The 13356-nt window shown below is 38.5% G+C and overlaps 1 long non-coding RNA gene across 6 annotated transcripts in view; it reads right to left on the bottom strand.

Annotated features, from left to right (window-relative positions):
• The window catches only part of LOC147366105 (uncharacterized), a 43350-nt gene extending 30242 nt beyond the window's left edge, over window positions 1-13108 (bottom strand). For 3 of the 6 annotated variants that reach the window (XR_015132398.1, XR_015132399.1, XR_015132401.1), the window contains exon 1: window positions 12865-12990. This is a non-coding gene — a long non-coding RNA (uncharacterized LOC147366105). Of the gene's footprint in view, window positions 1-12864 lie in introns of all 6 variants that reach the window. The other 3 variants (XR_015132397.1, XR_015132400.1, XR_015132396.1) reach the window with 2 other exon arrangements.
• Window positions 13109-13356: the final 248 nt, after the last annotated feature.

Here is a 13356-nt window from a genome sequence, read left to right as displayed (position 1 = left end):
CTACTTTGAGATAAACATATTTCATTCCTAATTATTCATGTTATGTTATTTCAGAAAGCTTCCTCATATTAGATTTAACTCTCAATGTATTCCTAGAATAAATCCCATTATATGTGGTAGGTTATTACTGTACGAGCTACTAAATTCTATTTGATCTTTTGTTTGTAATTTTTTGTATACATGTGTGTGTATGAGATTCATCTATACAATCATATCTGTATCTATTTGATATTGGGGTTGTGCTTATCTTATAAAAATAAAGTAATGTTTAATCTTTTTCTCTATTCCAAATTCCTTTCTAGAGTATAGGAATTAACTGATCCTTAAAAGTAGTAAGCAGTACACCAATAAATCAAGTTTAAAGTCTTTGGAAGAATATGACAGCTTTCCCAATTTATTCTATATTCATGTTTTGTGAAATTTTTGAAAAATCTTAATAAGTGGTTTTACTTTCTAACTTATTTTGGTTTTTGTTAAAATGTAAAGACTTAAACTATGCCCTTACAATGGGTGAATTTTATAGTATATAAATTATACTTCAATTTAAAAAGTGAATTGGGGTCGGGGAGGAGCATAGAAGGAGAAATCAGAACTCTTGGATTTCCTAATGCTTAAAAAATATTTAAGCCTTTATACTTAAATGCAGTTTGTTGGTGTTCAATGATATTTTATTTTTCTTCTGTGGTTGCAAGAATAGACAACTTGGAAGGTTGTTGTTTAAAATAGTTATAATAAATGTTTTCATATGAATCCAGTGCTATATTGTGCTATGATAATGAAAGCAACATAGAAACTGGGATATATGGGTGGCCAAACTTCAACAGTCACTTGTTAATTACTGTAGCATGGAAAAAATCCTAAATTCGGTGCCAATTCCTGGAGCTAATCCTTTTGAATCTCTGCTATGGTGTATTATATTAAAATCTATGGTACATGGTAAGTATTCAGTGATTGTAGAGTCTATTCGTTTATTCACATAATTCTGGTGTTATATTGAGGAAGGTATTTTCAAAATATTCAGAAGGCTATCGAAGGAAACGGAAAAACCAATTGATCTCTTTGGTAAAGGCAGTGTGAATCACTCAGAAAAGAGTACCATCCTAACTTATTCTTTCCGCTGCTGATGCCAAATCTGGAAAAAGAGAGTTGATGACTAGACTGGACAGACAGCAGAATTCTGAGTAAAAGTAATTACGTTAGCTATGTGCCTGGTGCAGGATTTCTTATCCAGTCCCTGCTCAATCTAATAGAATCCAAGCCTCAGCCACGATTTAAAGTGTCACTGGAGAGAGTTAACAGAACATGTGGAAGACCTTTGACGCCTTCTGAGGACTGGTCGGAAATGACTGTCAGCATCACCCAGTCACGGAGGAATTCCTGCTGCCAATTAAGTCTGGTACCTGAATCATTATAGAAAGTATATACTTAGAGTTATATTTAATAACTTTGAGTTATCATCAAATAAGATTACCTAGTTCACTGAGGAGTCTTTTTATACCTTAGTACAAGGTATAAGGTATTTGGCTTGTTGCTGTTGTTCAGTCACCTAGTCACGTCCAACTCTTTGCAACCCCATGGCCTGCAGCACACCAGGCTTCCCTGTCCTTAACCATCTCATGGAGCTTGCCCAAGCTCGTATCCATTGAATCGGTGATGCCATCCAACCATCTCATCCTCTGTCACCCTCTTCTCCTTCTGCCTTCAATCTTTCCTAGCATCAGGGTCTTTTCAAACAGATTCAGCTAGATTTGAGAATAACATGAATTGAGATAAAAATTATTGGCTCAAGGCTATGGGCAAGCAGGGCCCAGCAGAGATCTGTCTCCACAGGTAGCAGGAACGAGAATCACTGGGAAAAGGAAAATAAGAGAGGGTGAATAGAAAAGGAGCATCTGGTAGAAATGGGAAAAGCTGTAGAACAACAATCTTTACAACTCAGTACACCTTCAACTCATCACAGAACACAATCCCTTGGTTTGAGACTGGATAATCAATATCCATATTTTACTATAAAGCCTACTGCCAACTTTCTGTTTATAGAGTTTTGGTCTCCAAATTAGTGGAGACTAGTACCTAACAAAGCATTATATGCTCTCAGAAGGCAAGCTACACTAACAAGGATCCAGCTTCTCAGAGTATCACATGGATATTTTCCAACACTCCTTTCAGTGCTACACACTCAGTGGGGCTCTGGCATAATCTCAGAACTCTCCATTGGTTTGGTCAGTCATGTAGACTGTGCATGCAAGTTGATCACTCTGGCATCTAGGGAACATATTTCTTCAGGAATCCACTAAGAAAACCTCAAAACCCCACCCTTCCCATGATCTGCCCAGGGTTTAAAATACAAGAGTGTGCCATTTGCTGCTGCTGCTGCTGCTAAGTCGCTTCAGTCGTGTCCGACTCTGTGCGAACCCATAGACGGCAGCCCACCAGGCTTCCCCGTCCCTGGGATTATCCAGGCAAGAACACTGGAGTGGGTTGCCATTTCCTTCTCCGATGCATGAAAGTGCCATTTACCTAAGGCCAAATCTACATGTGCTCCACATCCCGCACCTCAATTGTACCTCAACTAGCACTTCTCACCTGGGCCTCAACTAGTATCTCAACTGGTGAGAATCCCCTTCCTTCTCTCTCCCATGTCTTCAACCTCTGCCTCTTCACTCTGTCTTTTCTCATTAAAAACAAAAAAGAACATCAACCAATTTCATCCCCACCTAGTTCCCTCTTTCATAACCAAACTTCTCAAAACGGTGTCCATTCTCATCACATCCATCGCTTCATCTGCTGTATGACCCTCCACCTGCTCTTCTGTGGCTGCTGTCTCACTACTCCTCCAAAGAGAGAAGCTCACTGGAGCTCAGCAATGTTGCTAAACCCCAACGTCAGTTTTAGACTGCATTTTACAAGTCCTGTCAGCTGTGGTCAGTCTCTCCGCCACATCCTCCATGCCCCTGCCCTCCCTCTCCACATCCTAATCACAGAGGCTGCCTTCAGTTTTTCCAAATCTAGATTCCATACTTGCTGTCCTCTCTTGTGGCTCAACTGGTAAAGAATCCACCTGCAAAGTGGGAGACCTGTGTTTGATCCCTGGGTAGGGAAGCTCCCCTGGAGAAGGGAAAGGCTACCCATGCCAGTATTCTTGCCTGGAAAATTCCGTAGACAGAGAAGCCTGGTGGTCTATAGTACGTGGGGTTGCAAAAGTCAGATATGACTTACAGAGACTAAACAACAGCAGCAGCAGCAGCTGTTATTCTAGCAGTCTTTCTTTGAGCAACTTTATTGTTCACAACTCTCCAATTTCTGCAAACCTACCACTGTAATCACTCACGAAATCTGAGAAAAACTAGTCTTTGAGAATCAAAAAGAGAATAGCGGTTATACATGGAAGCATAACGTCAAAATCCCCAGAGACTATCTAGAAATACAACCCTCACCCCACACAAATGTGACTGGTCAGCTGTGGGGAATACTGAAGTCTGGAAAGGCTAACTGGATTCTATAATGTCTAGTAGATACTGGGTGGCAGAGTTCAAGACAGATGGTCCACCGGGGCTGAATACCAGCACAGACATTGCATATGCAGTTGCTTTATGTTCCCTTTGACTACTTTGATTAAAAATTTGATCAAACTTCAATTCTGTATGGAAATGGAATCCCAAATATGGAATCTGCCAGGTGTCATCCATGAAACAAGATCCAGACAAGAGATCTAAATCTGGCTTTTTGGTATCATTTGTTGTAACTTTTCCATCTCAAGGTTTTGCTACTAAGCTGAGCAGCATCAATTTATCTCCAGGTTTGCAGCCATGAGCTTTCATTCTGTTTTTGCTTCACGTTGCTCTGTGTGACCTTAGGCATATCCCCACAGTGTTCCTTCACCCATTTGTTCTTTCACTCTTTCGCTCACTTAACAGCCCTCTCTTGAGCACTTTGCATTTGCAGGACGCTGTGTTGGGTGCTGTGGATGAAGTAACGATGCAGGAGATGTTGTCTAGTCCTCAACAAACTTGGAAAACAAATGAGGGAGGAAAAAGCAATTTGCATGTGTGTGTGCGCTCAGTCACTCAGTCATATCTGTCTCTTTGTGACCCCACGGACTGTAGCCCTTCAGGCTCCCCCATCCATGGAATTTTCCAGGCAAGAATACTGGAGTGGGTTGCCATTTCCTACTCCAGGGGATCTTCCTGCCCGAGGGATTGAACCCAGGTATCTTGCATCTCCGGCTTTGGCAGGTGGATTCTTTACCACTGCACCATCTGGGAAGCCATTTGCATATGCGTGGTCGCTCAGTCATGTCCAATTTCTCTGTTCAAGGGATTTCCCAGGCAAGAATACTGGAGTGGGTTGCCATTTCCTCCTCCAGAGGATCTTCCTGACCCAGGGATTGAAACTGAATTTGCTGTATCTCCTGCATTCCAGGCAGATTCTTTACCCACTGTGCCATCAGGGAAACCCACTATTTGCATATATCAGGATGTCAATAAGCATATAATCCAAAGATTTGCCAGAAAAGATTGAGACAGAAGAGAGAGAAATCCTAAGAAAGAAGGGAAAGCTACTCTGAAATTTCTTCATCCTGGATGAGTGGTTATTCTCAAAAACTAGGTCATGTTGGCACTGAGACCTAAGAGTGATTAATAAGGTTCTTGACTATGATGTAACAGAAAGAGCAGGAGACAAAGATGGAGTTTCAGGGCTGCTGCACACTTACTTGGCACCCTTTAGGCCAGTCAGCCTCATACAGCTTCAGTTTCTTCTTACATCAAACATGGTTAACAGTACTGTAACCTATTATACCAGTTTGCTGCAATTTATATAAAGTGGTCTTTACATTCTAATGACCACATACCCTGCTTTCCCATAAGATATTGTTAGAACCAGATTCCAGATGGCCTGCTAACTACAAGTCAGGGACCATTCCTACAAGATTTTTAGGCTGAGATTCAGGAGAGTATAATTAGTTTTTTACTTACTATCTATGAGGCCCTATATAAGGCACTAGAGTCTATGAGCCTCTGTCTTCATGTCTATAAAATAAAAGTAATGATACTTATGTTACTAGATTCATAGGGTTGACATGAGAATCAAGAAAAGTACTATGTTTTAGATGCCTTAAAATGGTATGAAACTGTTAAATATTAAGGAACAGAAAGAAACTTGTCTGTTCTTCAAATGAGAAATATTTTTTTCTAGATCTACTCATTTTCCCTACAGTGCCAGTACCCTGGGAGAGCACTATTCACATTTTGATGGCCATCCTTTCACGACTCTCTTTATGTCTATAAAGCCACTGTACATTCACACACCCCTCTACACACACACACACACACAATATATCACATGAATGGACTTTAACAATATATGGCTTTTAAAAAACACGATCACCTTCTCTACAAATTGACCCCCTCCTCACAAATTGATCCCCTCCCCAATGTACTTTCAACAGTCAACTCAAGTTGTGTCTCCTCTCTTGAGCTCCTCCTAAACACTGCCTCTACAAGGCAGAATTTCTCCTTAGCCTGAGACTATGTTGATGCCACCATCATGGTACTCAATGCTTTATGGTACTTCCTTCCTTTCAAGCTGTTTTATCCCTACTTCCTATCCCTGACACTTAACATAGCACTTGATACACTGTAGGTAATAAATAATCAAGGAATTAATGAGGGACTAAATAGATGAATGAACAAATGAGTGAACTGTTACCCAGGATGTACAGGAATTTTTTTATTATTCCTTTATAAATTAGAAGGCAAGTCATAAAATAATTTTTATTATCTATGTCCCAATTATATATAGAGATTTCACTAAGCATATGTAATTTTAAATTATCTATATTGTCAAATATATATATAATTGGGAAACCTCAATAATATATTTTGTTGTTGTTTAGTCACTAAGTTGTGTCTGACTCTTTTGCAATCCCATGGACTATAGCCTGCCAGGCTCCTCTGTCCATGGAATTTCCCAGCAAGAATACTGGTGTGGGTTTTCATTTCCTTCTCCAGGAGATATTCCCAACCGTGAGATCGAACTCGTGTCTCCTGCATTGGCAGGCGGATTCTTTACCACCAAGCCACCAGGGACATCCTCAATAATACATTAACTGAGAATAATTCATTATGATTCTAAATCTTGTCAAGGAAAACTGTGAATCAAAGTCATTGGAGATCACCATAACAACCTAGAGGGGTGTGATGGGGAGGGAGATAGGAGGAAGTTTAAAGAGGGAAGGGACATAGGTATACCTATGGCTGATTCATATTGATGTTTGGCAGAAATCAACACAACACTGTAAAGCAATTACCCTTCAATTAAAAATTAAAAACAATTTTTTTTAAGTCATTGGAGATTTCATGTGTTATCTGAACAGAGGTTGTCCTAGTGATATAACACTTACTGATGACAGTCTCACTATTCATTCCTCTCCAGGACAAAATGTGCCAGCCCAGATTGGCAGGAGGCTTTGTAATAGAAAATAGATGTGCAACGCTTCTAAATTTTAACATACATGGAATCACCTATGAATCATTCAAAAATGTAGATTTTAATTGAATCGATCTGGGATAGGGTCTGAGGCTCTGCATTTCTAACATGCACCCTGAGGTTATCCATTTTTCTGGTCTATGAACTACCCTTTGAGAAGCAAGGCAATAAAAAGTAAGACAACATTACTGTCAACTTCATTTCCAAAGACAATATCCTGAGTCTTAAATCACTATGAACTTAACCACTGCCAATTGAGACCACAGTTACTGGACTTGTTTAATGAAAAGGAGGAATAAAGGTATGTTTTGGCAAATAGTGTAACAAATAACCTTGAAATAACTGAACTCAAATACTTATTACTAGCTCACTCAACTATTTTATTTCTTGAGTGGTTTCTATGGAGGCCTAATTTAAAACCAGAAAATTCTCATAATTTAATTCTAAAGTATCATCTTTGCTACCAAACAAAACATTCTACCCAGACAAGTATATTTCCAAGATATCAAATTTAATAAAAGGTAAGTAAAAGAAAACTATGTTCTATCTACATGCAGTACAAATTCCAGAGACAATGAACTCAACATCGGCATTCCAGCTCAGCAGAACATATAGATGAACCATCTCAAAGCAAAAATCTTGCCCACCTAAAGTGAAAGCAAATATTACCTAAAAAGATTGCATTGAATTCATAATTCTAATTCATAAACATGATATATCTCTATTTATTTGAGTCTTCTTTAATTTCTTTAATGTCAATGTTTTATAGTTTTCACTGGATCAGTCTTTTATAAAACTTATTCCTAAGCATTTCGTGTTTTTGAATGCTATTGTAAATGATTTTTTTAGTATCTAATTGTTATTGCTAATACATTAAAGATACAATTGAATTTTATATATTGGCCTTGTATCCTAGGACCTTACCAAACTTATTAATCCTTCTAGTTTCTTAATAGATTCTAATTGAATTTCTCTATATATAAACATGCCATCTGTGAATTAAAACCATTTTAATTATTCCTTTCCCATCTGTATTACTTTATATTTCCTTACCTATTCTATAGGCTAGAACCCCCAGTACAAAGATGAGCAGATGTCATTTTGAGTGTGGGCATGCTTATTTCTGGTCCTATGGGGAAAGCATTCAGTCTTTCACCATTAAAGATGATGCTAGTGACGTCTTTTTAATAACTGCCCTTTATAAGAAAGTTCCTGTTTTTCCTAGCTTACTGAGAAATTTTTTAATAATGCAAGTGTTGAATTTTGTCAAGTGCTTTTTCTGCATCTCTTGAAATGATCGTACAGTTTCTCCCTTATTTTAACATGGTAAATTACATTGATTTCCAAATATTAAATCAACCTTTCAATTTTAATGTAAACTACACTTAGGTTATACTTAATACACACACACACACACACAGAGATAGGCTTTATTTGCTAAGTTTTTGTTATTTTTGTTTGTGTACGAGGCATATTCATCTGTAGTGGTTTTTTTTCCTCCTTGCATTTTCTTTTGTTTTGGTATCATAGTTATGCTGGCTTCATAAAATGAATTGAAAACTATTTTTATAGAAGACTAGATCCACAAACTTTCATTTTCAAAGCCATCGTATATTGCCTTCTAAATCTAGGTACAATGGGAAAAAAACTGTAATTCTCAATATGTAAATATTTATTCAAAAATATTTACTGAACTTCTGTGTTTACAAAGAAAAGTCCCTGTCATTGAAGGCCTCCAAGACACCCGAGGGAGAAACAGGTGTGTTAAGCCAATGCTTATAAGAGCATGTTTAAGGTGTAATGAGAGCACGAAGAAGCAATTTTTGCTGTTTGGATAGTAGCCAAACCTATACAACTCAAAACAGATCTTTCATTACAACCTTTTGATTTCAAAACAGGGTAGCCCAGCCACAAGAAATGCAGTCCATATGATTTTCTTACACAATTCAAAACAGATCTTTCATTACAATCTTTCTGATTTCAAAACAGGGTAGCCCAGCCACAAGAGATGTAGTCAATCTGATTTTCCAATGAGATACAGACAATGATCTACTCATGTTTTAGTCTCTGATGCAGTACAAACCAGGGAAGGGTTTCCCAGTCTGCTTGGCACAACACAGGGGATAAAAACAGAAATCATATTTCAATGTTCTGCTTGGTTATTGAACTACTCTGCTTCTTGATCACAAACGTTTCATAATTTCAAACTGAAGCATTTAATACACAAATAGAGAATACAGTCAACCTCAAAGGAAATGCAATCGAAAATTAAAACTGAAAACAAATTCCTGTGTAGTTGTAATACTACAACTACACAGAAAATCCTAGCAAGTACAGAACTGAGCTCACTGGAAAACATGAGCAATTTAAATGGCCTGATATTAAGCATCTGAAGAAAGGCAGATTTCTTCATTTCTTCATTCAAGGCTACATTTTCATATAGCCATTCTCTAGGCTCGAGTCCATCTTATGTGCATGTGTGCTAAGTCACTTCAGTCGTGTCTGACTCTGTACGACCCTGTGGACAGTAGCCCCACAGGCGCCTCTGTCTATGGAGATTCTTCAGACAAGAATACTGGAGTGAGTTGCCATGCCCTCGTTCAAGGGATCTTCCCAACCCAGGGATCAAACCCGCATCTCTTATGTCTCCTGCATTGGCACGCGGGTTCTTTACCACTAGCGCCACCTGGGAAGCCCAGTCTTATACATCTCACAATACATCTGCTTCTTTATGGGAGCATACCACTAGAAACACAATAGTGAACGCTTTTGCAATGTACATTGTTCCCTGAAAGTCCCCTCTCCCCAATTCCCACAGCACATATGAATGTGTGTGTGTGTGTGTGTGTGTGTGTGTGTTTAGAGCTGGAAATGAATGTTGCTGCTTTTATTTACTCAGCATGTATGAACTGGATCTGCTAAATATGTTCATTTCTATGGGAATTCCAAAGCACGGTATTACTTTCCTCCGTAAATAATGGTTTCCATTATATGAAAGAGCAGAGCTCAGCAGCAGAGAAAATGCGTTGCTTATAATGGCAGTGGGAGCACACTGATGGAAGCTGGCGGTGCCCCACAGGCCCCTCTCATAGATCCAACTCAATTACGTGTTGCACATAAATGTGCTATGCCACACAGCCTGGGCTGAATAAACTTATGACAGTTTAAAAGGTCAGTGTTTTTCCAAGGAACAAGGAAATATGCTGCTAAGGATTTATCTCACTAGCCATAGAATAAGTTCAAGTGCCCAGATAAAAAATTTAGTTAAGCACTGAATAATTATGTTTCCATATGCAGAGACTAAGGGAAGGCTGCAGGGAGGTGAATTTTCTTTCATCATGTGTCTAGAGGACACATATATTTGAACACACCCAAAATAGAAAAGGCAAACCCAAATCCATCTGCTTTAAACAGAAGCAGCTCTCCTTACATATGAAGGAAAACAGTGTTTCTGCAGTGTCTTAATTACTTCTCCATTTCTTTAAAAATGTCAAGATGCTATCCATTTAAGTCCTGCAGTAACTGAGTCTTTTTTGTCTATTTCCTTTATCTAGCATTTAGCAAAAATAAACATTCTTTTAAAAATAAAAAACATTTCTGTATTTGATAAGTGAAAAAACTCAGTCTCCAATGGGTAGGAATCGTGAACTCATATTCTATGATTTCACTTCTGTGGCATTTTGAAAAGGCAGAAATATAATAACAGAGAACAGACACGTGATTGCCAGGGGTTTGGAGTGAAGGGAGGGTCTAAGAAGAAAGGGATAGCTGGAAGGTATTCTTTGGGATATTAAAATCATTCAATATCTTGGCTATGGTGGTCATTATAAGCATCTGTATGGGTAAAAACTTTTAAAACTGCATATTAAAAAAGTGAATTTTGTGAAATTTTTAGTTGGTTTAGAAGTAATTTGAGTCCGTGTTTTGTAGCAATACAATGAGATTCTCCTTGCTGTAATGATGCTGAGTTTTAATCAGCATCATTATAGCATTATTGTTTCACATCATTAAATGTCACTACAGCAGTATTTTCAGTATCACTACACCATTGTTAATTCAGCATCACTTGAGGTTTTTAAGCCTCTTACCTAAAGAATTTAATCAAACTAATGGTTGGTGTGAAGCATCCAATTTTCCCATTCTCCTGGGTTTCACTTGTTTCTCTCACTTTGCGGCCACCATTCTAAAACACACAACTAGCAAGATACAAGACTAACGGGATATTTTTGTTCTTTTACACCAAAATGGTATGCCTCACCACAATCTGTCTTTTCTTTCATTCTTCCTTCTTGAAAAGAATCACTAGAAATTGTAATAAAATAATTAGTTTTTTTTTTTTTTTTTGAGAAGCAGTTTGTCCTATAACTGGTTATCAATGATGCCAGGACATACGAACCTGGACAACATTCTGCCGAGTGAAATGAGCCAAATGCCTGTGTGCATGTGTGCTAAGTCGCTTCAGTCATGTCTGACTCTTTGTGACGCCGTGGACGGTAGCCCTGAGGCTCCTCTGTCCATGAGATTCTCCAGGCAGGAATACTGGAGTGGGCTGCTATGCCCTCCTCCAGGGGATCTTCCAGACCTAGGGAACTGAACCTGAGTCTCTTACAACTTCTGCACTGGCAGGCAGGTTCTTTACCACTAGCGCACCTGGGAAGCCCGAAATGAGCCAAACAGAGAAAGACAAATACTGCATGGTGTCAGGTACATGTGGAGTCTGGTTTTTTTAAGCTGATTTTACAGAAATGAAGAGTAGAATGGTAGTAGCCAGGGCTTGAGGAAGAAGGAAACAAGGAGATGTAAATCAAAGGATACAAACTTGCAGTTACAAGATGAATAAATCCAGAGGATCCAATGTACAGGATGGTGATTATAGTTAATAATACTGTATTGTATACTTCACATTTGATCAGACTAGATCTTAAGCATTCTCACACAAAAAAGTTAAACATGTGAACTGAGGGATATGCTAATTTTCTTGGTCTTGGTCATCATTCCACAATGTATATATATTCAAATCACCACATTATACACTTTAATTATAGTCATCAATTATTTCTCGATAAAGTTGGAAAAAATAAAATAAAACCAACATTTTGGCAACCTTGGTCTTTTCCAAACAGGAACTGCCAGGGGTCACTGTGGGGACATAACTTTAGACTACTAGAAGCCATGGCAGAGTTTGGTCACGTCTCTTAGTGCCGGTGTTTGGAAGAAGCTGTTTATACTAAAAGTTTCTGCAGTACTCAGCAGGCCCTCCCCACCAGAAGAGCATGAGGTTTAAAGCACAGCTGCTCCAAATACTTCCTCCTCACAAAATCCTTTTTTACCCCTTTCTTGTGTTCTTGACCTCACTGAGGGGTCTGGGTGTTTCTCTCTTTGTACATATATCCTTCTTATGTATCTAGCTTCCTAGTGCCTCAGTGGAAAATGAGAGTGGACAGGGAAAGACTCCAACATCCCATTATGTTGCCAAACCTATGGCTTATACCGAGAATTGGGCCATTGGGAGCAGAAAAACCAGAACTATGAAAATCGGCCCTTTGCTTCTCTATTTTGGTTGTAGCCTCCCACTAAAAACAAGGTCTTACTGAAAATGAGGGAAATAGAGATTATAGAGAGAGGAATAAATACACCTATATCAATATGTTGTGTATCATTCCAACATAGATATTTTTGCATACCGAGCACCCAGCTCAATATCTGGCCCAGAGGAAATGTTCAAAAAGTGAGTGAATGCATGAGTGAATGGGGTGAGTTTTGTGAGTAAGGTGATCTTTAGGCACTAATTTCTTACAGCTGCAACATAATGAATTGTGTGATATCTGAATAGATTAGTTTTATTTTAAAATAGCATTTAAGATTTTATCTGTAAGAATAAATGCTTAATATAGATGGTAAAATTACTAAAATCTCTACTATTCTTGCCTGGAGAATGTCATGGACAGAGGAGCCTGGCAGGCTACAGTCCAAGGAGTCACAAAGAGTTGAATACAATTTAGCAACTTAACAACAACAATAGATAGCAAAACTACTAAAATGCACAAATTAGGAAGTAATTTCACTTTTAATCCCACTTAGAACTTATCACGGTTAATATTTAAAAGCATTTATAAACATGTATATTTTTAAAAATGAAAATACCATAAATTATATAATACTGAATGAAATTATATAATATGAAATCCATATAGCCCCAAAATGGTACATCCTCTCGATGCTACTGCCTTTTTGAAAAGCACAATTTAGCTCAAGTTTGCTGTTGTGTTTCAGTTTGACTTATAGGTCCTACACTAGTTAGCTTTTGCTGCAATACTGCTGCGTAACAAAAAAAAGCAGGTGGCATAGAACAACAGGCATCTGGTTCTCACTCACCTGTCTGCAGCGGTGGGTCTCCTAGTCACGACTGCACTTGGCAGGGCTTGGCTCCAGGATGCAGGTCTGGTTCAGGTTTGCGTCACAAGTCTCCACATTTCAAGCCTTTGCCTGCTTCATATTCACATACATCCCATTGGTCAAAGCAAGTCACATGGCCAAGTGAGGTATCATCAGTGGAGCAGAGAAATACACTCTGCCTTTGGTGAGATTCACTGTAAAGCCATATGAAACAGGCAGTCATCTGAGAAGGATACAGGCAAGGAGAAGAACTGGAAGCAATAATCTACCCAAGGCCGAGGCATTCTTGTTTATATCACTTCCTTCTAATTAGGTCTAGGATATTCACTGATTTGGGGCGGGTAATACTTCTCTATGGTAAACAACAAACTACAACAGCTATTTAGCATAAACATTAAAGACACATTCTGAATGCACTAAGGACTAGTAATTTCTCTTAAAACATACAGTTTGAATTCTCCACAATTTATC

The sequence above is a fragment of the Bos grunniens genome, chromosome 9 (assembly GCF_055505025.1).
Source record: "Bos grunniens cultivar Pamir isolate PY7600 chromosome 9, Bosgru_T2T1.0, whole genome shotgun sequence".
NCBI classification, from domain to species: Eukaryota; Metazoa; Chordata; class Mammalia; order Artiodactyla; family Bovidae; genus Bos; species Bos grunniens.
The sequence above is the reverse complement of the archived record's forward strand: the minus strand, read 5'-3'. Positions and strand labels throughout refer to the sequence as shown.